The 23565-nt window shown below is 37.9% G+C and overlaps 1 protein-coding gene across 3 annotated transcripts in view; it reads left to right on the plus strand.

Moving 5' to 3' along the window:
- Positions 1 to 316: 316 nt before the first annotated feature.
- Positions 317 to 23565, plus strand: part of ZFAND6 (zinc finger AN1-type containing 6) — a 54310-nt gene continuing 31061 nt past the window's right edge. Inside the window, exon 1 of one of the 3 annotated variants that reach the window (XM_055556576.1) lies at positions 317 to 542. The gene's annotated coding sequence lies outside the window, so the exon portion shown is untranslated. Of the gene's footprint in view, positions 543 to 10747; positions 10846 to 23565 lie in introns of those variants that run through there. The other 2 variants (XM_055556573.1, XM_055556574.1) reach the window with 2 other exon arrangements.

Raw genomic sequence — 23565 nt, forward strand, 5'->3', positions numbered from 1 at the left:
CTACTCGATCCGCCACAGGAACATGCAGCCCCCTTCGAGGTTGCAGAGGGACCTGAACCTACCGCCCCAGACTCGATGACTCTCCTCTAGACCCCAGGGAACGCCCTCCTGTTGTCGACCCCCCTACCGCCGGGAGGAAGCCCCAGCGGAGGAAGGACAGTGGAGGCGGAGAGGCCGGAGGAGCGTCTCCCCTCGCTTCGCCCCGCCTCCGAGTACGCTCCAGCCAATCGCCGCTTGCTCCGAGCCCTGGCCCCGCCCCTCTTCGCCGGCTGCGGCCTGCGGCTCCGCCCCGGCCGGTAATAATTAGGCTGCGGGCGGGGGGTTGCCGCGTCAGCGCCGGGCGCCAGCCAATCGCGGAGCTCTGCCCCGTAGTCGCGTCACAGGCCGAACAACCAAACAGAAAAGTTTAATAAACAGCGGACGGAGGGGCCGGCGGCGGCGGGGCCGGAGCAACCAGGGGTTTGGCGGCCTCACCTGTCCCCATTCACCGGCGGCGACCGGCGGCGGCAGGCAGCGCGTCAGGCGGAGGGAGCCGCCGCCAGGTGAGGAGTGGGGCCCGTGGGGCCCCGGCGACCGGCGCTTCCCCTCCCCCTCCCGCTCCCTTCCCCCACTGGCTCGGGCGACGCCAGGCCCGCCCCCGGCCCCTCCCGGCCCAGGGGAGCAGGAAGCGGAGGGCAGCCGGCGGGCGCAGCAGGTGGTGGGCCGGCCGCGGGCCCGGGCCGGGCTTTTGCTGAGGGGTGAGGGGCTTCCTGGCCCCGGGAGCAGGGGCCGAGGTGCGGCGGACTCCCCCGGACGCGCGGCGGGCCCTCGCGGTCCTGGGCTTCCCGCTGGGGGCTGGGGCGGCGCGCCGAGGTGAGACCCCCGCCTCCATTGCCCCCAGGCCTCTGGGGGGTGGGGAGCCGCCGCAGTCCTCCGATTCCGAGCAGTTGACGGGCGGGGGCTAGAGGGACCCCGGGCGCCCTCTGGCGCGTCCCTGTCACCGGCCCGGGTCAAGTTCCTCGCCTCACGCCTCCCAGCCCGAGCCCTTCTTGGAAGGGTTTTTCACCTGCCGTATTTCCAGCCACCAGCCAGGGGGAAAGTCTAGCAAGTCAGACAAGGAAAGGGGGTCGGGGGGGGTCTCTCTTTCCTCTGCTTTTGTTGGGTGGACTCAGAATTTCTCGATTTTCCTCTGGAGTAGAGTTTTCACGTTGCCGTCTAACTACGTAAACAAGGACAGAAGAATAATGCGTCTGAGATGATTTTAACTTTTATGTAGAAACTTTTGCCAAATCAACCACCCGATTAAGACGCTGCGATGATTTATCTTCACACTCAGATTAGTTGTTCAGCAGTGTGAAGAAGTTACACACAGACCATGTATAAGTTATTTGGTGGTTAAAAAACTGGTTCGTTATTAATGATTTAATGCTCCGAGCAAGAGGTTTAAAGTCCTCTGTCAAATCAGATTCGGAATTTGTTTTTTTTAATGTAAAATCCCATAGACTTTTAAGGTTAGTTACGTAATATTTATGTTACCAATTTTAGGACATTTTGCCGAATTACCCTTAGTCCAGGGCTTCAAGGGAAAATGTTTTCTTTATGCAGAATATGCACATTTATATTTCCCAAACAGATTATCTTTTAAACTTTTTTTTCTTTTACGTTTTAAAATGTATTTAAGGGAAACAGGGATTGCAGAAGTGTACAGGAGGAGAATTTCGGGGTTGTTGGCTTATTATCTCAATTGTGATAATTTAATTTCCTGTGTCAAAACAGATCACATTTTACACTTGTAAGTATATGCAGTTTATTGTATGTTAATTACAGCTTTTTAAGCAAAGTATTCAAAGTGTATTTAATATCACAAAGGTATGAACACACACAACACAGTATTAAAGTATGCTGTACACAATAAAGAGATAAAATGTAATAAAAATCCATGCTTTCCATCTCCAAACCAAAAGTTGGAATATTACCAAAACTTGCATATGTTTATGAGTTTCTTATCTGTCTTATACCTCTGCCTGTCCTTACCAAGGTAATCATTTCAGTCTAGTGTATTTTGTTTACCATCCCCTTGAGTTTCACAACGTAAAGTCTGTGGGCTCAGACTGTGTGTTTAGTTTGTTTTTCTTTTGAGCTTTTTTATAAAAAGAATATGTGGCTGTAGTTCACTCGTTTTATTGCTCTGTTAATATAAAGATTAATACTGTGTTAATCTTCCACGACTCATGGGCCTTTAGCCTATGTCTTTGATTCTGTTCTGCTGTCACTAGCTGTGTCCCATGAACAGTTCTTGTTTCCTGGCTCCTGGTACACAAGTGCAAGAATTGCTTGAGAGTGAATGCAGATTTCATTGGGACATTTTAGGTACTCAGGAGTAAAATAGATTGAAATACTGGAAATAAATGAAAAACTTTAGGATTCTCTTTTATCTTTTAATGGCAAATTCATATCCATAGTAATTGGTTCATAGTTTTTGAACATCTGCGTGAGAAACCAGGATTCCTGTCAATCTGAATGAATCTTGTCCTTGGAAATCCCATGGTAAGAAGTCAGGCACTATTTACTGTCAAATTTTTCACTGCAAAAATGTAAATATAGTAGAAAAAAACACTTGATTGGGTATAAAATAAATCAATTTTCTGGGGTTCCCTTTTCCACTTTTTAATCTCTGGCAAGTTTCTTAAAACTTCTCTTGTGCCGTAGTACACATGTGTAAAAGAAACCGGTCCTGAGTTTATCCTATCAGTCACGCAGACTTTAGTTAAGTGAAGCACCTATCAAATGACAGAGCTTTTAAGGAAAATGATTAGGGCCAAGGTATTATTCTGAAATTACATTGAGTGTGTCCTTTGAAACACTTTTGAGAAAGGTGTGTGGTGGATATTGATCAGGATATGTTAGCAACACACAATTAAGTACTTTTTATGCCACCATCCACGCCCCCCTCCCCCGCCCCCCCCCTCAGATTTGGGATTTATCGTGTGAACAGCAATGCAAAGATAAATTATGAAGCAGTATTAACTTCCTGAAAATGGTGTGTGTATAAGTAATATGAGTTTATGTATATCTTTGAATAAACTTTTTTATAGACATGAGAAGTGGTGTTTTTTGTTTTTTAAGAACAGTGCACGCAACCTGCAGACAAGTGTCAGGAGGCTTTGTTTTGATAGGACTATTTTATCTTGCTTTAAAAAAACAAAAACACACCTCAGTTTTGTATTTCATTATGAGGGCAGCTTTTTTCCCCCCTAAACCATCAGAAAAGTTAACAAAGAATGAGTAATTATTAATATTTTGGCAGGTATCCCACCAGTCTCTCTTGTTTTTGCTTTTCTTATCCTAAACAATTAAACGTTGAATTCTAAGCAGTACTAGGCTGCTTCTGTGTTCAAAACTTAAACCAAATATGATCCATCTCAACACCTTTGTTGTACATGGTGTGGTGGTGGTAGCCACCTCACTGGTATCTTTGCTTCAAGGTTCTCTCCCTTTCCTGTGCAGAACAATCGTTTCAATGTGTAAATTAGATTATCTTATTCTCAGACTCAAAACAAATCCAGATTTTTTAATACTCTTGACCAACAGTGTCCAATGAAAATACAATAGGAGCTACAAATGGGAACCACATAAATAGTTAAACATTTTCTAATAGCCACATTTACAAAGAGAAACAGGTGAAATATTTTTTAACCCAAAATACTGTGATTCAGCAAGCAGTCAGTGTAAGAAATTACTAATGGGATATATTTTACTTATCTTTTTTCAGACTATCTTCACCATTGGTTGTGTGTTTTCCATTTAAGGTACCTCTTGGGCAGGCCTTGTTTGTGGCTGATCTAGACTGTTGAGCCCATCAGCCTCACAGGCTTATCTTATGCTGCTCACCCTGACTCGTGTACCCCCAGCAGTGCTGTATGCCAAGCTTAGTTTTCTTAAAATTGTTTTCTGCCTGAACACCCAGTCGTGTTTTGCTCAAATGTCACTCCTTATGAGACGCCATCTCAGACCACTTTCCCTGTCAGCTGGCTGTATTACCTTCTTTGTGTCCTTTGAGAACCTAGCATCTGAAGTGATTAATCTGGTTATTGTCTGTATCCCCTGCTTGAAGTAAACTGCTTATGGGCAAGGATTTCCTCAGCTTTACTGTTCAGTTCAGTCGCTCAGTCGTGCCTGACTCTTTGCGACCCCATGGACTGCAGCACGCCAGGCCTCCCTGTCCATCACCAACTCCCAAAGTTTACTCAAACTCATGTCCATTGAGTCGGTGATGCCATCCAACCATCTCATCCTCTGTCGTCCCCTTCTCCTCCTGCTTTTTTTTAATCTTTCCCAGCATCAGGGTCTTTTCAAATGAATCAGTTCTTCACATCAGGTGGCCAAGGTATTGGAATTTCAGCTTCAACATCAGTCCTTCCAATGAATATTCAGGACTGATTTCCTTTAGGATGGACTGGTTGGATCTCCTTGCAGTCCAAGGGACTCTCAAGAGTCTTCTTCAACACCACACAGTTCAAAAGCATCAATTCTTTGGCGCTCAGCTTTCTTTATAGTCCCAACTCTCAAATCCATATGTGACTACTGGGAAAAACAGCTTTACTGTTAGGTCCCTATATATTGAAAATAAGATTTTTAAAAGGTACATGGCATTTCATTTTATGAAAGTACTGTTAATTTAACTAGTCACTTACTGTTTATAACTTGCTTCTTTATCCTTTTGTTCACTATTACAATGTGTGGAACTACATCTTAAGAGCTACATCTTACTATGTATTTCTTATTTCTTTAGGGTTCAGCCTGTCTTAAAATTGCTTAAAGTATATGAACATTTTTTTTACTCATGAATACTGACAACTGTTATCTTAAAAGTTGGACTAACATTGCAGTATAAGTTGACCAAACCTGTATGAAGTTCGATGAAAAATATGAGCGAGTACACATTTCCTCCCTATCTTTACCAGAAATGATATTTTTTCTTTCTTTTCATAAGATTTATAATTTATTTCTTAGATTAATGAGTTATGATAATGAATAGAGGTATAGGTTCTGGACATCTTCTGGTTTGTCTTTGGCTCATTGGAGTGGTGTTTATATTTAGGATAGCCACCCTTTGACTCATCCTACTAACATTTTCCCTTGCTCTTCATTAGCCTTTTGTTTATTTACTTTTTTAATAATTAAAAGTTTTTGTCTTTTAAGAAGTTTAGGTTAATAACATTGTTTTTACAGCTTCTACTTTCATAGTTATTGAACTCTCCTACCCAGATAACTGTTTTCTTCTAGTTCTTTGTGGTTTCATTTTTCACATCTCTCTCTCCTGTTCATCCAAGATTTATTTTGACATAATATGTGAAGTGAAAAAATTGTCCTTAGTTTTCCTTAGTAGTTAATCCGTTATTTTAGGCCCATAAAAGAAAACTTTTTCTTTTGCCTTCAAATAAAGCTGCCTTTGTCATATACTAAATCCATTTATATTTGGTTCTTTTTAGCTTTTATTCAGTACCAGTCAGTGCACATTGTTTTAGTAACTGGGAGTAATAATGTGTTTTCCTTTTGTTATTGTTAAGTTTTACCATCCTCTTCCCCCCACTCCCCCTACAATTTTTAGTTGTTGCTTTGTTAGTCCTCTAGTTTTTAGTTGATTCCTTAGGGTCTTCAGGTTGTTCTTGGTCTTGAATTTTTTAATTTAGAAAATACTGTTATTTCTACTTAATGTTTTATGTTGTATAATGAAAAAAATTTAATGCCATTAAGTTTTCCTTTGAGCCTAGTTTAGGTATTTTTTCCTTTAAATTAAACCTGTAATATCTTTATTAAAATCCCTGCTGTTGCAGTTTGCATTCAGCTGTTCCTCTATGCTACTTGGGCATTGTGCTAAGTGTTGAGGAGACAGAGATGAATGATACAGGATCTTTGCTGTCGTGGAGTTTACTGTCCGTTGGAAGAGCTAGGCTGTTAACAGACCACTGCGTAGAGTTTTCAGATGACAACCGCTGGGAAGGAGAGAAGTAGGGTGTACTGATAATCGAGATTGGAAGGTGCTAGTTGGGATGTTTGTTCTGAGAATGTAACGTTTAAAGTTAGTGATGGTGTGTGTGTTTGGGAAGTTTTCTTAACTTCCCCAGTCTGTCACAACATTAAAAAAAAAAAAAGTGACACACTGAATTAGTTCTGTAAACAATGTTTTGTAAAAATTGTCTTGCAAACAGGTTCAAGTCTCTGTCCCACCCCCTCCACGCCATATCCTCCAGTTGGATTACTGCCTCAAACCCTGTCTGGAATAGAAATTTTGGAACTGTGATTCTGACTTCTAAGATCTGAAAAATACTGGGGCAGGTTTCCCGAGTAAAGGGGACAAAAAGAACCTGGCTCAACTTAGGAGGTGACCGGAGATTGGAATGGCTGGAGTTTACTGAGTGAAGAGAGTGGGGCAGACTTTATTGCAAGACTTATTTCCAAGTGCTAAGGCTGCTTCTGCTTCACCACCTTCCTATCCTATTTATAGTCTGTGATCCAAATTGGTCACTTACAAATAAGCTGGATTATTTTGCTCCTTGGTACTTTCCTTCATTATTTCTACTGTATTTTCACTTTCCTCCCACTCAGGATCTTTGCATAGGCTGTCCGCATTTGCTAAATTGTGATTTCCTTTGATAAATTAACCCTTAATGCTGGCAAAACAGGTTAAGTTCTCTGTTGGCTATATTTATTCATTTCCCATTTCCCATTGGACATTTCTTTTGTAAATACTTGTAACAACTGCAATTCATTAAATGCATGTGATTTGTTTCAGCAGTCTTTTTCTCCTAGGGCTGTACTTTTCAATCTTGTAGTTACTAGCCACTTGTGGCTATTTAAATTAAAATTAAATAGTGTAAAAAATTCATATCCTCAGTTTTACTAGTCACATTTCAGGTGCTCAGTATCCATATGCAACTAGTGGCTATTACAGTGGACAGCAGAGATAAAGAATCTTGTGCAGTAATGAAAATTTATCTTAATTTCTGAATAATCATGTGGCTAAAAGCTACAGTATTTAAGTAGCCACATCTGGCTATTGAAATATGGCAAGTCTGAATTGAGATGTGCTATAAGTATGAAATATAAGCTTGATTTCTAGCACAAAAAAGGGAAAAGAGCTCAATTTTTAAGATATTGATTACATATTGAAGTAATGCTACTTTACATATTTCCTGTTAAAGAAAATATTTAGGACAGTTAATGTAACTTTATTGTAGTGTTTTAATGTGGCTACCAGAAAGTTGAAGATTGCATGGGACTCACATTATTTTCTAGGTGGTCAGCACTGATCTGACTCTAGATCGTAAGTTTCTACAATGGAGGGACAGTTCACTATGGCGTTCACAGCAGCCGGTGGTGCCCAGCAGATATATAGTAGGTGTTCAAAATGTTTGATGAATGAATAAGCTTTTCAGTAGGTAGAAAACATTACCTATTCAACTTTTGCTTTTTAAAATTGTTGGTTTTCTTCTGGACTGTAATTTAAAATTTTTTTCCTATAACTGTTGAGAAAAGAAGCTTTTCTTTTGATAGCTAAATAAAGAACTGTCCTTATTAAATAATTGCTGTGCATCATTCATCTTTTGGTTATGTTTTTCTGGCTTTAGGCTGCTAACCAGAGAGGGAATTTAAAGTCTGCCAATCTGTTTTCTGTCATTTTTCTTTGTGTAGCAGTTTACTTAGATGATCGATTGTGTGTTGTTTGGCACATGAAAATTCATGACTATTAAATCTAAATAATTGAGGACTATGAATGCTTTTCTTTTACTTATACTTTCGTCTCCATATTATGATCCCTGTTCCTTTTTAATTTACATTTATTGGTGACCTTGTCTGTTTCTTTAGACTTAGAACAATTTACTGTCTTACAGAAAGGTATCTCTTTTTCAGCTTGGTTTATCCTTTTTTACCTGTTTACTTCCTAAGTGTTTCCTTTGTGTTTGGTATTCTGCTGAATGGACCCTCACTGCCCCCCTCCTTCTCCCCCATACTCACTTTGTATTTTTTTCTCTTAATGAGAAGATAGTCATCAGGAGTTGCAAACTCAAATACATAACCTCACTTCTGTAGACACTGTGTATTTGTCAGGGAAATATTTCTTAAATATTTTTTTCCTCCATCAGTTGATGGTTTTCAGACTTTATCCTTAGTGACCCTAGTCATGTTTTGCTATTGTCACCAACTATTTCACCAGCTGTTGCCTTAACTACCTGTAGCACTCAGGGATATTACTGCCAAGGAATAATTTCTGTTATAGGAAGAATATTTTGAGCCATTCTCAGTCCCTGAAAATTCCGTGGAAGTTTTCCCCCTGCTCTGAACGTACCAAAGGTTATTCCTAAAAGTCTAGGTATTGCCTTTTTATATAGGGTCTTTTTAATAGTAAGTGAAATGAGACCAAGTTGTTTAGTGGCTTGGTCTCTTCTAAACTGTTTTCAGTTGATAGATTTGTGAAAACCTCTGAACTCTCAAAAAGAGTACACTCTTTGAATACTTGATGTTGGAAAAGTGATGTCACAAGCAATCAGGGAGCCTTGGGGAAGCCTTGACCCTTTTGCCGCCTCCCTGTTCCCAGGAAGCAGAGTTACTTTCAGATAACCTCAGTTGTGGTATCGCTCTCTTTTTAGTTATTTTTTCTGTTGTTTTCTTCTATTGCAGATTTAGAAGAGGAATAAAATACTCTTACTTTTAATCTGTAAGCCACCTAAAATGATATTTATCAACTTGCAGTTCTTTTAAATAGGTCCTGGAGGTCTTTGAACCATCTGGAATAGTTGAGTCTATATTTCAATCTATATTTTCTTTTGGTTATAAATGGAGAGGATTTTGGTGTTAGATTAGTGTATGTTCTACGTCTTTGTTGTACGCAAATAGTTAACTTTGATGTGAAAAATTGATGTTAGAACAAAGGTTTCATTTGGTTCCCATAGCTGAATACTAATTTTATGTTTGCCGAATTTTAAAAGTAAAATGTTTGCTGTCTCTTTTTCTATAAAATTTTGGCCATCTAAAACTTGTTTTATGATGTAACTCAAATTTGATGCTGTAACTCAAATTGTGTATTTTTTCTATTGTCTGCTCCTGTACCTCTTCCACTCCCAGGGTCTTTTTGCATGTGTCCACACAGTGGGAAGAAAACCTGAACTTGACTTGTGAAGTACTGGGCATTCAAAGCTGTGAATCCTTGCAAAGGATCTTGGGACTGGACCTCTGTGAATGGCTCTTTCAATTTGTCCACTTAAAAGGCATAATAGATTATGCAGCTGTTTGGGCTTCTGTGGGGTATTACTCCATATTCATGTCTAGTTGCAATTATGTGCATTTTCAGTTTCTTACAAAGACTTCCTGTTGTATTCAAAATAAGTTTGTTGGCTTTATGTTGTTTTAATGTATGAATTTTCTTTGAGGAAAAATGCTTGCAAGATTTTTAACTCAGAAAATATTGTTTTAATGGATGAATTTTCTTTGAGGAAAAATGCTTGCAAGATTTTTAACTCAGAAAATGAAATTTAAATGAAAAATTCTTATGTAAAGTAACTGAAAGTATATTTTAAGAAGGAGCTACTCTGATTTGTTTTAATTTTGAGTTTTTAATAAGTCAGTCAATTTTGGTAGAGGTGAATACTCTTTAAATTTGTCATTCAATCAGATAATGATGAATGTCAGAGTAATAGTTAATGGATCAATCCTAAAAACATAAACGGTTCTAATTTAAGCATACAGCAAAATTTAAAATACAGCAAATTTTGTAATGTACAAAGTGACCAAAGATCTTTGTTCAAAAGTCAGAATCTCTTTAGAATCTCTGTAGTAAAAATAACATTCAATGTAACATATTTTAAGAGGAGGATACCCTTCAGCTCTCCCTTAGGGTTACTATGCCACCTTAGAGTAATATCTCAGTAGGATGCAAAATAGTGTTCACTTTTCTTTTAAAAAAAACTAAAAAAGAAAATGACTTGAACCATCCTGAAGTTTATACTTGAACATGTTCATTAGAACAAGTTGTCTTCTCCTTGTTTTTGCAGTGGATAAGCATTAACCTTGCAAAACATGACATCAGACCTGTAAGTGTGGTGACATAGAAATATTTGCCTCATTTTTATTCAGTTTTAAATAGAAATAAAAGTCTGATGTCACTGAAAATTTTACTCTATTCTTGTGATATTGTATTTGATATCTTAGAAATTTTTGCATTCAATATTTTAGTGCTGTGTATTTTCATTTAAGATGTAGTTTTATGTTTTAAGTCGTAGAGAAAATACTACTTTGTTCTCATTAGCAAAATTTTTGCAGTGGATTTCTGTTGCTGTTTTAGAATTTTCATACCAAATGTGAACTCTATTGAAAAAGGAATCTTGTCTTTATAAAGCATAACTTCACTCTCAGGCTCTGTAAAAAAAAAAAAAAATCAAATAATTTCATTTGAAGGCATTGTATTTTAAACACTTGGTCACTGAACTGCAAATTAACACTTCTTCTGTGAGATTTTCATTGCTGTTATTTGGCTTATTTATTTTTTACCTAGACAAAAGAGTAAGCAAATAGTATATGATGGGAAAACTGAAACATTACCTACTGTTTCTTTAAGAAACCAGCTTATCCAGGGGGTTTTAGTATGTTTAACCTAACCTGCTAGCAAGGAAAAGTTCTTTAAAATAATGGATATTAGCCGTATCCAATCACAATTATCAGTTTCACTAACAGGGAGGAGATTTTACTCTTCAGCCACTAGAATTGGAGAAGGTGGAGCTTGGTATTCAGGTTTGGTTGCTTTGGAGTACAGCTTCAAGTGAAGTTAATCTGAGGTGAAGCAAACAGAAAATTGTGGAGGTTTTGTTGGTAGGATTTTTGTTCTAATCTTTTAATGATCCTTTATTTTACACTTTTGCTCCTTTGTGCTTCTGTGTATGCTAGCTTTTGTCATTGTTGGTATTTTCTGATGCAGACTGAACATTAAAATTAAGCAGGGAAGCAGAACAAAAGGGCTGTTTGGACAGGAAATAGGTGTTCAGAGAATCAAACTTGACTTTCTTTTACCATTATTTTTAGTTCAGAATTTAAGTGTCATTAAAAAATACTTGCATAAAAACCATCTCCAGTAACAGTCTTTTCTCTCGGATTGGATGTTTGAAGAGTCATTTGTCAGTTTTTATAAATGACATCTTGCGGAGGTCTGTTTATGTCATTTTCCTTAAACTTAAGATGTGAAGTTGCTAAAAGACAGATATATGTGGTAGGTTTAAATGTGTCCTTTTTAAAGAATGGAAATGCCAACCGTTAATTATTTTTTTTTTTTTTTTTTACCCCCCAGCATACATCCCCTCTTTTTAAACTTCAGTGTATTTTATATCTACCAATGTGTTGGCGCTTTTTAGTATGCTCATAATTTTAGTTTTGCTTTTTTAAAAGATCATAGATTCATTTTATATAGAACAAGGTAAAACTTTGTCCTCCTTTCAAACTTAATTTCTTTCAAGGTGGACATAAAGCAATCAACACCCTTTTGAAACAGCAAATGAATGAATTTATATTTTTAAGAAGTATAGATAGGCTGCCAAAACTTAAAAAGTGTCTATGAATCTATTGACATTTCTTACTTAAGAAATAATTGTACTATGTTTCAGTACCAGAAGTTTCTTTAGAGGCCCTTGTTTTTATATTGTTGCTCTTTGATCTCATAGAAATTAAGGTATAGAATAATTTGAATAATTGGCCCAAATGCCACCTAAGCATTTCAGTCAGTATACTTGTATTTACTATGCTGCTTCTTTCAGATCACGCAAAAGGTTTTAAATTAATGCTTTCTGCTCCATCTATTGCATAAGCAATACTATGTAATAAAATCAAGAAAAGTCACCCAAATATCCACAAGATCGTTGTGAGGTGGTCTTATTTCTTTCCCTGTTCTATTCTGTACCTTACCATATTCTTATATTTTTCCCATAATTGTGAATAAAGACAGTTTTCTATTTTTTATCAAACTGTATCATTTATTATTAAAATTGTTTTCGTTTTATTTGCTATAGAATTCTCTTAGGTTAATAGGACCTTAATCGACCAGTTTTTTGCCTGTTTTACATTTAGATTGTTCCTAATTTTTCACCATTTTAAATGGTATTGCTGAACAAACCTCTTTGTGTAAATTTTAAGATATTTTCTTCTGTATTTCTTTTGGGAAAATCCCCTAGAGTCGGCTTACCTAGATCAAAGGCTGTAAACACTTCAGTAGCCAAATTGCTTTTCAAAAAGGTTATTCCAGTTTATATTGCCACCAGAAAAATGTGCTTCAAAATCTCTCTAATGGGTAGGCCCTAAGTGTTCTCATTAAAGTGTGCCTCTGAAGGTGTCTGACTTGTTGATTAGTTTTTGCCTAAACTAATAGGCTATTTTAAATTCCGTTTTCCAAGATGTAGATGAATCTGAATCCATTTTCTGGACATTGAAATCAGCTGAAGGAAATTGGGAGAATTTTTGCCTATTTAAGTGAGCAGTTATATCTTTGTTGGTTGTATTGTGTGTGTTGCTATCAGTTAAGTACAGGGCTTAATGTTTTACATTGGAATTGTTGCTCACACAAGTTTTCCTTAGTACATGTTTCTTCTGGTAGCACATATCAGAGGATTTTCTTCTAAGAAAAACATCAGAAACATTTTTAGAGAGGGAGCTGTAATACTTAACTTTACTCTGAACAGATATGAATAGCCTTTGTCACTTTGTGCATTTCTGGTTTTTTAAGTACAATATAGAAACATAGATCTATGTTATAGATCCAGGTTTTAAAATATTAGCACTTTTCTAGTGTTCCTTAGGTTTTCAGTTGCAGGTAAGATGACTTTATATACACAGAGTGTGTCACTAGTCCTGTGTTCTTCCCATTTGTCTTTAAGAGCATTCTTTGGCAATAACTACCGCATTGTGTATATGCTTGGCAGTTAGTCTGTTAAATAGAATAGGCTAGGATTGTCAGGATGTGACCTTGTTAACTAATGTTCCAGAATAAACTTAAAAAGTTATTTTAAAGCAAAATTCTATAAGACATTAAAAAAATCTAATTTATAAATAGTAGTCAGTGATAAGTCATGGGTTAAGTTCTGATTCACTGGTGGAGCCAGTAGTTAAGCATGTATGCATAATCTTGAATTAAATAGTTCAGCTCATTTTTCAGTTTAAATAATTTACTTTCTGTAAATTTTTGCTGATAAACTTAAATCTTTGGCTTTTTGTATATTTATGGGGGAAGTTTTTTTTCATGTCTGTTTTGTTTGTTGTGGCTTAGGAGTGATTTTTTCCCCCCAGATATTTTGGTTTTCTTAACATTTGAAATGGATGAGAAAAAAATTAAAACTGATGACTTTTAATTAATGAAGCAGTTGTTGTGAAATACATTTTCTCTGTATTTAAGTTTGCTAGGTGTGTCAGGATTTTATACAGATAATCTAAATACTTGATTCATGAGTAGAACAATTGTTTCACCTAAATATTTAAAATTTATGTTGGTGCTTAAACATTTGTATCATATTTCCTTTGTTCTGAATTTAAGAAAATGTATTTAATTTTCTTCTTAACCGATTCATCTTATTGCTGCCAGATAGAGATGAAGGTAATTGTAAATATAACAGATTTAGTGAAAGTCATTTCAAATTTGGCTATAGATTATATTTTAGTGAGTAGGCAAGATAAAGATTTACCTCCTCTCCTAGTACTCTGGTAACATTAGAACGTTGGGCTTCCCTGGTGGCTCAGACAGTGCAGAATCTGCTTGCAATGCTTTTGAGAACAGATTATCTTCCATTGTTTCTCTTCTGTACCTCTACTACTGATTTCTGGTGGACAGTTTGAACTAAGGAGTATCCTTTTAGTACATTAGTTTCATTCCGAGGGTAGAGGCCAATTTTCTAGGGGGAGAAGAATCTCTAAATGACCTAATATTGAGACCAGATAACAGTAGCAATAATTCTATTTTATTCTTTTAGAGTGAAGGAAAAATGTGATCTAGAGGAAGGATATTAAATACATTCAGTGTCTGTTGTTAGTCTTCATTCAAGTAGAATGCGTTGATTTCTTTTTCTTAATGACAGGAAAAAGGTTAATGGACAGAAAGTTGGTAAAATGTGAAAGAGCCTTGAAACTGTGGCTTAGTAGTTACAATGTCTCTTTGTGTAAAAGGGGACTTTACAGTTTTGCAATGGTTTCCCTTTATGGCTTCTATATAAAAGTAGGTAAATGTTTTAGGAGTTTTTTGTTTTTGTTTTTGTAACTTGAAAATGCTTATTTATTAACTGATAATGTATATTAACCTCTTTGGCTGAATCTGATTTTCTGTGTTTTTGTATATCGTTAGAAAAAAAATGAACTCAAAACATTATGGTTAGTACTGTTTTTGTAGAAGCGAACAGATCTTTCTATCCTTATACCCATTTTTTTCCTCCACAAATAAGCATCTTGGTTACTTCCCCTACTCCCACGTTTTTTGTAGGTACGTGATTTCTTAGCAGAACTTAGTATATTGACTACGCTTTACTTCTTGAGACTCCTCCCCTAAGTTTAGTGATGTGCCTGGGCTTCCTTTTGTTTCTGATCTCTATCCTTGCTGTTTCCTCATTACAGCTTTTAAGTATTGGAATTTCGTAGGATTCTGACCTTAACACTCTTCTCACTCGATACTTCTGGGATAATCTCCAGTCCCATATCATCAGTTAACATCTTTATATATTAATGGTTCTGAGATTAGTGTCTTAAATACAGATTTTTTGTTTGCACCTAAGACTCCTGTTCACCGAACGCTCCATGAATGTTTCTTCCACACCTGTGTTAAACTCATCAAAGCTAAGGGGCTTATTTTGTCCTCCCCAGCAGTGTCCTTCAAGTCCTTTTCCCCTACTCTCAAAATAAATGTGCAGTGGTATAACCATGCATGTCAGAACCCAGGTGTCACTCTGAGCCTTCCTTCTTTTCTTCCCCAGTTAGCCACAACTTCCCATCGATTTAAAATCCATAGTAACTCTGGAATCAGTCCTTTTTTTCTTCACTGTTTTAGCACGCATGACAGTTTGGTTTCTTAGATTACTAAAACAGCACCCTGACCGATCTTCACTTTTAGTTTTGGCTCTCTATAATACGTTCTTCACTGTTCATTCACGTCTGTCTCTGCTTAAAGTTCTATAGTGATTTCTTATCACCTTTTGAATTTTTTTACCAGCTGATTCTGTCCTAAGGGTTCTCTGAGGTAGTTACCCAACAACCTTAAGAGGGGGATGTATTGTTACCTTCATTTAACAAGTGAGATGATTTAGAAACACTTCCTATTAATAATTTGTCTAGGGTTGCCTTAGCTTGTGAGTGGCTAGCATACTTTGAACTGAAGTTTGCCATATCAAAGTCCCTTTTTACCACCCAGCCATGTGACTTCTAGGCTAACCCCTGCTTACTAATGCATCTCCTGGGCCCCTTCCTCCTCCCGCCACACACCATTCTGAGCTATTAGCAGTCCTTCCTTCTAAGACAAACTCAAAACCTGTTGCCTGAGGGAATTCCCTGGTGGTCCAATGGTTAGGACTCTGTACTTCAAGGGCAGGGGGGCATGGGTTCCATCCCTGGTTAGAGAACTAAGAATCTGCATGCCATGAGGTTCAGGAAACAACAACAACAACAACAACGCCAGAGCTTAAAGACTAATGTTTTCAAAGATGTAGTTCTGACAGTTTTTTGGAACCTGCCTAAAAAGATAGAGAACATTTTAGCATCCCTAGAATGTAAGAAGATAAAAGATTGAAATATAGGAAAAATTAAGGTAGTTTTCCATGTGTGGTTAGTTTTGAACTTCATAGCTGTTGAATTCCTCACATATAATAAAAGCATGAGACCTGGTTGTATAAGAGGAAGATTAGGCAAAGTGTGAACGGACTTCATCTGAGAGATTTAAAATGCTAATAATCTCCTTAATGTTAGCCAGAACCTTGTGTTCATTTTTGCATCCAGGTTTATAAAGAATCTACCTGTGAACCCAAGTCATACAAACTTCTGAGTAAGTTACAGATAGGGAAATAGGCTACATGTATTTTATATCAAATATTGTATCATCAAAAAAGTTAAATACTTCAGCTAATCTTGTCTAGATTAGCTGGACATTCCAGTTTTAGAACATTTCTATCACTCCAAAAAGATTCTTTGAGTGTTTTTAAACAGGTCTCATTTCCATCCCAGTCCTGGGTAACCAACCAATAGCCTACTCTCTTCTCTGTAGATTTGTTCTTTCTCAGCGTTTGATATAAATGGAATCATTAAATACATGGTCTTTTGAGTTTGGCTTCTTTCACCTAGGTTGTTTTTGTGAGGTATATCCATGTAGCAATGTGTGTCATTAGCTTGGTCCTTCCCTTTCTTTTTTTTTTTTTTGCCTCTTCTTTTTTTCCCTTCTTCTTTTCTCTACCATCCTCCGCAGCCCCCCCCCCCCCCGCCTTTTTTAATCTAAGTGGAATCAAACAGTGTTTATCCTGTTGTGTCTGACCCATTTCACTTAGCATAATGTCTTCAAGGTTCATTCATCTAGTAGCATATATGAGAATTTCATTCCTTTTCAAGGCAATAGTATTGCATTGTATGTATGTTTATCACATTTTTGTTTTTTTATCCATCCACGGCCATTGGGTTGTTTCTGCTGCTGCTGCTAAGTGGAGGCAGTCGTGTCTGACTCTGTGCGACCCCATAGACGGCAGCCCACCAGGCTCCCCCGTCCCCGGGATTCTCCAGGCAAGAACACTGGAGTGTTTCTACCTTTTGGCTATTGTGTAATGCTGGTATAAACATTGTAAATATCTGTTCTAGTTCTTGCTTTCAAATATTTTGTGTTATATACCCAGAAGTGGAATTGCTGGATCATAAGTAATCCTATATTTAACTTTTTGAGAAGCTGCCAAACTTTTCCACAGAGGCTGCACCATTTTACATTCCTACCACCAATGCAGAAGAGTTCCAGTTACTCCACATCCTCAGCAAAATGTACTGATTTTTTGAGAATAGCCATCTTAATGGTATGAAGTGGTATCTCATTCTGGTTTTGATTTGCATGTCTTAATGATTAGTGATGTTGAGCATCTTTTCATGTGCTTGTTGGCCATGCTTGGGTATACCTTCTTTGGAAATAACGTCTATTCAAGTCCTTTGCCTATTTTTGGATTAAATTGTTTGTTGAGTTGTAGGAGTTCTTTATATATTCTAGATATTAAGTATTTATATCTTTTACCATGTGTTTCCTCCTAGAAGTTTTGTAGTTTTAGCTCTTTTGTTTAGGTCTTTGATCCATTTTCAGTTAATTTTTGCACGTGGTATAAGGTAAAGGGTTCAGCTTCATTATTTTGCATGGATATTCTATTTTCCTGGCACCATTTGTTGAAAAGACTGTTTTGGGTTAGTCCTTCTTTATTGCCAGATAGTAGTTATTTTCTTTATCCATTTACCAGTTAATGGACATTTGCTGCTGCTGCTAAGTCACTTCAGTCGTGTCCGACTCTGTGTGACCCCATAGACGGCAGCCCACCAGGCTCCCCCCGTCCCTGGGATTCTCCAGGCAAGAACACTGGAGTGGGTTGCCATGTCCTTCTCCAATGCATGTAAGTGAAAAGTGAAAGTGAAGATGTTTAGTTGTGTCCCACCCTTAGCGGTCCCATGGACTGCAGCCTACCAGGCTCTTCCATCCATGGGATTTTCCAGGCAAGAGTACTGGAGTGGGGTGCCATCGCCTTCTCCGAATGGACATTTGGATTGTTTCCAATTTTCAGCTAATCTGAATAATGCTGCTATGAACATTTATGTGTAAGTTTTTGTGTGGCATACATTTTTGTTTCTCTTAAGTAGAAACCTAGAACTGGAATTACTGAGTCATGTGATAACTCCATGTTTAACTTTGTAAGAAATGGTTTAACTGTAGTCCTAAGTTTCTTTTGTGTTCTATGTTCCCATCAGGAATGTGTGAGTTTTTCTCTTTAACCTTGCCAACACTTGATACAGTAGTTAAGTCTTTTTAAATTTAAGTGTTCTAGTAGACATGATGGAGAAGGCAATGGCACCCCACTCCAGTACTCTTGCCTGGAAAATCCCATGGACGGAGGAGCCTGGTAGGCTGCAGTCCATGGGGTCACGACAAGTCGGACACGACTGAGCGACTTCACTTTGACTTTTCACTTTCATGCGTTGGAGAAGGACATGGCAACCCACTCCAGTATTCTTGCCTAGAGAATCCCAGGGATGGGGGAGCCTGGTAGGCTGCCGTCTATGGGGTCGCACAGAGTCAGACACGACTGAAGCGACTTAGCAGTAGACGTGAAGTGGCATCTCTTTGTGGGGTTAATTTATGTTTCCTAAATGACAAATGTTGAATGCTACCTACTGTTCCTCTGGCTTTAGCCTCCTGTCATTCCAATTCTCACTCCCCTTTTCCCCACCACACTTAGTCTTAAGCTCTATCAAGACCTTACTTCCTCTTTCTTTTCCTTCGCTTCAGTTCCCTCTTCAATCATTTTTCTTCCTAGTATTCTTAGCTTCTAGTCTTGGAGCAGTTCTACCGTTTATATACTCTGCTTTTAAACCTAAGCCACTGAATGCAACCAGAGAAAGTCACAAAATTTTTTGTTTTGATACCACTGTGAGCTTTTCTGTAGCTTTTTACTTGGTTTTACTTGGATTTAGTTTCAAACTTACATAGAAGCTGCATGAACAGTACAAAAAGGTCCCATTCCCTCTTCATAGATTCTCAGTTAATTGTTATGCTTTTTCCCATCAGCTTTATATTGTCTCTCTCTCTTTCTCTGTGTAAAAATATAGGCATATATATATTTTATTTTCTGAGTCATTTGAGAGTAAAGCTGGAGGCTTACCCTGGTTACATAGCTATTAAGTGGTAAAGTGGAGAATTAAATTCAGATCTCTTTTTTTGGTCTCCTTTGTATCTGGCACATATTTGGTGCTCTGAGAATGCTTCTTGACTTGACCAATGACTACACCTTACATGTTAGAATCTGTATATATCTTGTCTCCTTTTGTAGTTTTAAAAGTATAGGTGCTTGGGCTTTAAAGTTAGACTCGCTGGATTTAGATCCTTGTTTTACCAGTTACTTACTAGCCGTTTGACCTGAGCAAGTTCCATAATCTCACTAAGCCTCAGTTCCCTCATTTCTGAAGTGGAGATGATAATAGTCCTAATTGTAAGGGATATTATTGTGAAGATTGGAGGAGACATTGCAGGTAAAGAATTTATCATGGACCCTCTCATTTCTGTTCTTCTCTTGTCCTACTACTTTGATTTAGCTACAAGCTTCTGGTTTGTCCTGGGCCATGATCTTTTACTGGCAGAGTTGATGAGACATCTAAGTGAATTTCTAGGCAGTTAGCAAAGAGAGACTAACTGCCTAGAAATTAGGCAGTTTCTAATTTTAGGAGAAAGGTCTGGGCTAGAGTCATGTTTTGAAGACATTTGTGCAGAGCTGCTACTTAGAGCTTTGAAACTTGAACTTTGTACATAAGAAGACAGATTGCTGGTGATGAGATACTGAGATACAGGTCCAGGACCCACACACCTTTGGACATTTCAGTTTTCAAGTATTTTTTTATTGGCTTCTCAACTTTTGAAATATTTCAGAAATACCAACTTTTTAGCATCCATAAAATGCAGGGTCACATACCTGGAAGTAGTATAGAAATTTCAGGTATTCTGGTATTTCTGCCCATTCCCTGCACCCTTTCCGAAGGTACTTTTTTTTTCAATAAAATATTCTATCTTGTTAGATCACATATCCTAGGTTTTGATTCAGAAGGTAACGGTCATCATAAGTGTGACCCCATTTAACATGGAGGGGGGAAGAGAAATCATCAAAGGAATTAATTCCAAAGTAAGATTTCATTAATGTTGTATTGTCTTTTTAGTCAGTAGGATGTCAGACACTATTCATTAGGTGATTGATTTATCAGAGAAGATGAGTAAAGGGAGATGCACCTGAAATCAGATGAAGTGTAAATGATGAGAGAAAATGTAAAAAAATCACAAGAATCTGTGATGAATCTAGATGTTTAATTGCTGATTTGTATATGATTAAACTCCAAGCCATATTTTATCCTTTTAATGATTTGATAATTTTCTCAGAATGATTATCCCTTTGAAGGAAATGGGTTGCCAGGGCAGGACCTCTTGTCTGATTCCTTTTACAGAATGAGTTCCATGTAGATAAAAATTTTAATATTATTCTTTATGGTGCTGTCTTCCTATGAAAATCAGGGGTAAAATATTCTACAAAAATAGCACAGAACCTTGCTGATTTGTCACCAATATCCTTGGTTTGGTTGTCTCTAATAAGGAACAGATTCTGGGACTTTTCCTGGTGGTTCAGTGGTTAGGACACCCACACTTGCACTGCAAGGGGCTGGGGTTCAGTCCCTGCCTGGTTAGGGAACTGAGATCGTGCATGCCTTGTGGTACAGCTAACAACAAAGAAACAGTCCCAATTACAGGTATCTCTTAATACCTCACTCTGACTGTGAGCGTTAGAATTTTACATTCTAGAATTTAAAATTTTACTGTCTGATAACAGTGAGGAAGCTTACTTCTCAAGACCAAATCAATTGCAGTGATTATTCAGTTGACATTTTGGGATGGAAGCTGTCTTATATTTTCAGTACCATAATTCTTAAAATGAGACTGCCGCATAAATTGAGGGTGTGTGTTAATAAAGAGAGAACAATATCCTGTTTTGCTGCTTGTGTTTTCTTGATTTCACATTTGTGGTCCATCTTAAGAGAAAACAGGGGCTTCCCAGGTGGTGCTGGTGGTAAAGAACCTGCCTGTCAATGCCAGAGACATAAGTGACTCTGGTTTGATCCTTGGAGCGGAAGATTCCCTGGAGGAGGAAATGGCAAACCACTCCAGTAGTCCTGCTTGGAGAATCCCATGGACGGGGAGCCTGGCAGGATACGGTCCATGGAGTCGCAAAGAGTCGGATACGACTGAAGTGACTTAGCACAAAGACAAAACAAAAAAATATATATATGAATAACACAGAAACAAATATATTTCATACTAACCAGAAATCTTGCATGTAAAATGAGTCTAAAGTGGCTGTCAGGTTTTTTTTTTTTAAGCCGAGGGGAAGGAAACTTGAGTGTTTATTAACAGGAAAAAGAATTATTTTGTATTGCAGGTAAAATATTTTTTTCATTACCTGTCATTTGTTAGACCTAGCTCCTTAAATAGTTAGAAGAGATAAAAAGGTATTAAGTAATGTTCAAAGTACATAGGTAGCAAGATAATTGTACCCCAGAGCTTCTGTAAGGTGTTAGCCACAGCTGAGCATTTTTAAATGATCGTAATCCCAGGAGGTCTAATTATTTCATAATTCACATTTGCTTAATTGGAATGTGTGTATTGAATGGACATTCCATCTTTTCAAGGGAAACCTTTATTGCATAGTTAGTTGGTTTTAGAAGTTCAGAAAAAGCAGGGAAAGAAACCACATTAACCACAGAAGTTATTCTCTGCAAAATACACCCACCTTGGAATAATACTGGCATAATGGCATAATTTATTCTATGAAATCAGACATTTGTATACCTGTTGCGTGTGTATGCTAAGTCGCTTCAGCCATGTCCGACTCCTTGAGACTGTATGGACTGTAGCCCACCAAGGCTTCTCTGTCCATGGGATTCTCCAAGCAAGAATGTTGGAATGGGTTGCCATTCCTTGTCCAGGGGGGATTGAACTCACGTCTCCTGTGTCTCCTGTATTGCAGGTGGATCCTTTACCACTGAGCCACTCACTGGGGAAGCCCCACGTCGCATATGTTACCTTTTTTATTTAAAAAACAAAACAGAGAAAAGTTCATAAAATCCTTAGTTGTTCATGAGAAATAGACATGTTGAAGGACTTGTTTTGTCTCTTCCATTAGTACAGGAGGGTAACACTGACAGTATTCTCATGTGGTTTGGTTCTCACCCTCTGGAAAGGATTGAGGCAGAGTGTGTGATACCAGGGTGCTTTTTTCTCTCTTAAATATTTGTTTTCTCATTGGGGTGCCTGTATCTTTTCGAATTAGTGTTTATATGTGTATGTATCCTATATAGAGTGGAGTTGCTGGGTCATAGGATAGTTCTATCTTTAGTTGTTTGAGAAACCACATATCTTCCACAGTGGCTGCATCAATTTACATTCCCACCAACAGTGTATGTATGAGGGTTCCCTTTTCTTCACATCCTCTCCAGCATTTGTTATTTGTGTCCTTTTTGTTTGATGACGGCCATTCCTGTTGACAGGTGTAAGTTGATAATCTCATTGTGCTTTTGATTTGTGTTTCCCTGGTGATTAGTTGCATTGAGCATTTTTTTCGTGTGCCTGTTGGCCATCTGCATTTCCTCTTTGAAAAAATATGTGTTCAAATCCTCTGCCCATTTTTTAATCTGGTTGTTTGTTTTTTTAATGTTGAGTCGTATGAACTGTTTATATCATTTGCAAATATTTTCTCCCATTCAGTACTCTGTCTTTTCATTTGGTCGATGGTTATTTTTCCTTTGCTATCCGTAAAAGCTTTTAAGTTGAATTAGGTCCCGTTTGTTTATTTTTGCTTTTATTTCCTTTGTCTTAGGGGATGGATTAAAAAAGAATTGCTAAAATTTAGGTCAGAGAGTGTTCGGACTATGAGGAAAACTCGACTTTTTAAACTTGCTTATCTCTTGAAATTTTGAATCATACTTTCCTTGGTCTTGGGTTTTCCTGGTAACTCAGAGGTAGAGAATCCACCTGTCAATGCAGGAGATGCCGGTTCAATCCCTGAGTCAGGAAGATCCTCTGGAGAAGAAAATGGTAACCCACTTCAGTATTCCTTCCTGGAAAGTACCATGGACAGAGGGGCCTGGTGGGCTACAGTCCATGGAGTTGCAAAGAGTTGGACACAGCTTAGCGACTAAACAACAAAAACAACAAATCCTTGGTCTTTGATTCTATATGACTTAAAGCCAGGTTCTTGGGACTTTTAACTTGCTGGCAGTATTTTGAGGCTAATATTGGAACTAGTTGGACTTCATCCAGCAGATGTGAAACAAATAAGTAGGTGTTATAGGGCCCATTGCTGATGAAGTAGATACAATTTCAGCTGGATGCTAAATGGCTTCAAAGAGTATGGTGCCCAGCAGTTTATTTTGTGTTTTATAACTGCACGTAGAAACAGAAGAGGAAAGTCTGATCTTGGAATGGCATGTATCCTAACAGGAACTTAAAATTATCAAAATGATCTCTATGTATTATTGAAACAAGATCCAATGCAGATTTGTGTGTTGACTTCTAAGTAGTTTTAAAGTTAATATGCTGCTATTTTTTTCTTAATTTAGGGAGACTTGAAAATTATGGGTGGTTTTTTTAGCTTTTGAAGTAGTGAAAAGATACACATAGAATATTTTAATGGTGTGGAAAAGGGACTACATTGATTTTACTTGAAAGGGAAAGTTGCTCAGTCATGTCCGACTCTTTGCAACCCTATGGACTAATACATAATACAGTCCATGGGATTCTCCAGGCCAGAATAC

The sequence above is a fragment of the Bubalus kerabau genome, chromosome 19 (assembly GCF_029407905.1).
Source record: "Bubalus kerabau isolate K-KA32 ecotype Philippines breed swamp buffalo chromosome 19, PCC_UOA_SB_1v2, whole genome shotgun sequence".
In the NCBI taxonomy this organism is placed as follows: Eukaryota; Metazoa; Chordata; class Mammalia; order Artiodactyla; family Bovidae; genus Bubalus; species Bubalus kerabau.